This window comes from Zea mays, chromosome 10 (genome assembly GCF_902167145.1).
Source record: "Zea mays cultivar B73 chromosome 10, Zm-B73-REFERENCE-NAM-5.0, whole genome shotgun sequence".
Classification (NCBI taxonomy): domain Eukaryota; kingdom Viridiplantae; phylum Streptophyta; class Magnoliopsida; order Poales; family Poaceae; genus Zea; species Zea mays.
Genome location: NC_050105.1, coordinates 22,668,723 through 22,672,133, shown reverse-complemented (window position 1 = coordinate 22,672,133; position 3,411 = coordinate 22,668,723).

Below are 3,411 nucleotides of genomic sequence, written 5' to 3'. Positions count from 1 at the left end.
TCCCGAAGCGTCGCGCCGTGTGTACAAAAAGGGGCGTCGCGGCGTGGGCTGACTCTCACCCTTGCATGCGCCGGAAAACCCTAATCTTTTTGAAACCGCTCGCTCGTTCGCCTGCCCTCCTTCTGCATCGGAGATCTGGCCCGCGTCAAGAAAATCGCACGCCACCGCCGATGGTACATAGCGATGTCGTCTTCTTCCTCGTCTGCTACAAACACGTCGCCAACCGATTTGTCATCTGAAGATACCTTGAGTGATTTGGCGGCGGTGGAGTTACAACCGGGCCATATGGTGGAGTTCGGCGTTTCGAGGATTTCCTCGGTTCGCGTGCAGGCTATGCAACAGTTGGGGTATTTTGGGAACGACGTTGGGCATGTCCCGGGGGCGGAAGAGGTTCTCGAGCCCGAGGGCGAGTTAGTCGTGTTTGAGGCATTCTTCACTGCCGGCCTTCGCCTGCCTGCACATTGTTTTGTGGCGGAGGTCCTGCAGAGATTTGAGGTCCAGGTCCACCAGTTGACACCTAACGCCGTGGTGGCTCTGGCGAAGTATGTCTGGGCAGCGACTTCGTACGACGGTCAGCATTTCGTAGAGGTCTTCGCCAAGAATTACTATCTGCATTGGCAAAAAAGAAAGATTGGAAACAAGATTGCATAGTTTGGATCGTGCACGTTCACGTCGAGGACCGGAAAGACTTCGGTGGAAGTCGTGGAGTTAGTTCCCTGCGCTCGCAATAAGTGGGGCAACTGGTGGGATTATTGATTTTATGTTTCGGGGAGCAAAGTCGAAGACCTCCCAGGGCTCCCCGCGGTCGTGATGTGCTCCCATTGCTATGTGGCATTCCCATAATTTGAGGTGGCAGAGGATGATGAGGACGAAGGGGCCCTCCGGTGCGCTGCCCGCATGAGCAGTGGGCGTGATTTGGTTGAAGAGTTCATTGGTTATGGAGACTGGCCCCTGGCGCATGGCTGGGTGCTGGGCGAAGTATGCCCTCGCCAGATGCCTACTTTGGGCCAGCAGCTGGTGCGAAGTCCGGCCTTCTCTTTGGATATGCGCGGCTGAGACCTGGCCGCGTTCGTTCATGAAGTGGAGGACGGGGCGGTGAATATTGTGGGGGCGGTATGCACCAAGGACAGAGGGTCTGCGGAGTTGGGATATCCGAGGGTCCAATGTTTGCTTGAATTGGGTCTTCGAATTAAACCGTTTGCTATACGGTGGCTATCCTGGAGATGACGCTGTTGCGGCTGCTGACCGCCGCGGGAAAAAACCAGTGGTCGTGGCTGAGGAAGGCCCTTCGCGGGAGGCTGCCCCAGCCACTAAGAAGAGAAAAATAGGTACTGCAGTGGGGGGGGGGGGTTGGGGGTCTCTGATCGTTTTGCTGTGGAGTTGATGGGGACTTGTGCGGTCCTCGGGGGAAGGATGTCTTCGCCCGAGCTCCGGGAGTCTTCGGCGCAAATGCTGAAGGTTACCGGGGGTCGATGGGCAAGGAACGTTCCAATCCCCCGCGCGGCCGGCGAAGACATATTTACGTCTCGTATGGCTCATGAGTTGAAGATTTTTCCTTATGGATGTAATATTGCTGCTGTTGTATTGGCAGTGATGGAGAAGGATCGTCAAGATATGGCGCGAAAGCGCCGGGCGATCACTAGGGTCGGGGACCCTTTCCGTGAGGCGAAGAAGGCACGGGGAGGCGCAAAGTCTGCCGCCCCTGGCAGTAGCAAACCACCGCCGGCTGCGAAGCCGGCCGCCCCCGGGCCCAGCAAGTCTTCGGCGGTTGCGAGGGCTGCTGCTTCTGGCGCGGGCAAGCTGCCCTCGGCCGAGCCCGCGAAGGAGCGAAGGGCGCTGTCACCGGCGCGCACTGACGTGGCGGCGACGCGTGTTGCCGACTTTGACACGGACATCTGCGTGGGGGATTATCTCGTTGGTAAGTTTTTTTAATGATGACTAGGTCTTAAACAAGATCATGGTGTAGGGTCGGATGCGGGGTAGCTGGTTGTTGTCCTGACTCCGGTGGCGGCCACTTCGCCAACGGCGGCGGTTGGGGCGAAGGGTGCTTCGCAGGACCCGTGGTCCAACTTCTGCGCGAGCGGTGAGATTTCATCGGCCGCCTCCACTAAAGATGTGGCGGGCTCTGTGTCCCAGCAGCTGAGGCATGCGTCACAGCAGCTGAAGCATGTAAATCGTGTTGGACTTTGATAGTTCATTGTTTTTATGTGGTTGTGAATCTCATGGGTTTTTGTGGCAGGCGACCGACTTCGCCGACCATGTCACGTCGGGTGCTCTGACTTTGGAGTTTGCTGCCGAAATCGAGCATCTCCGGGCGCAGCATACGGATGCTGTTCGGGAGAAGTCGGCTGCGGAAAACAAAAGCCGCAGGCTGATAGAGAGGTTGGCTCCTGCGGAGGCCGAGAAGGGGGATCTCCGGCGTCAGTTGGCGAAGGAGAGGAGGGACACGAACAAAGCCATTGCTGATGCGCAGGCTGCACAAGCCGAGGCCAAACTTGCGCGGGCAGAGGCAAGTCTCGCCCGCCAACGCGCCGAGGAGCTGGAGGCGAGGCTCAACAGTCTGCGCAACCGCGTGGACAAAACCGAGGTCTCGACACGTGCGGAGGTCGAGCGGACGCATGCACAGTTCGTGGACGCATACCGGGACTGGGTGCGCGGACCACCACCTTCGAAGCGCCCGACCAAGAGGTGGACCTCCGCTTCCTTGAGTGGTTACAAGAGGAGCTGGGGGTGCTCCAGACAATCGTGACGGGCATCATGTCCTTTGCCTCCCTCGTCACCTGCGAGGGGGCCGTGAATGCTTTGTCCCGCGAGGGGTGCGGGCACTTTGAGGTCTTCCAGGTCGAGGACCCGGTGCTGAAGCGGTCGGTGAGGGCGCTCTTCGACAGGATGTGGGGCCCTCACGGCCGAGAGACGGTCCGGGAGAGGTCCGACCGGGCAATAGATCAGGTAAAGGTTCATTTGTGTGGTTATATGTGTGGGTATGTGTGGTTTTGCTGAATGAATGTGCTATTGCTGCAGATGGCGCATGACAAAGAGGTTGAGGACCTTGGCGATCTGGACAGCACGCTGCCCGAGGCATCGGGGGTGGAGCTGGCGCCAGCATCCGATGCGGGCAAGGGCCCCTCGGTGACCCCCCGCGCCAACTGGAGCTGGCGAAGACCCCGCGCCAGCCCCTGCGCTGACGGGTGAGGACGCCTCGAAGGTGGTGGGTGAACCAGCTGCCGAAGACCCCGCGGCGCGCGGTCGGGCCTTCGCAGGTGGCAGAATAGGGGTTAGGGATTTTAAGTGTAAACTTTTGTCTGTGTGATACTGAACCTCGGTTGCTACGCAGGTTCCGACGTTTGGGCCTGCGCAAGCAACCGCTACTGACAATACTGATTTTGTGGCGGCCTCAACCGTAGTGCCTGC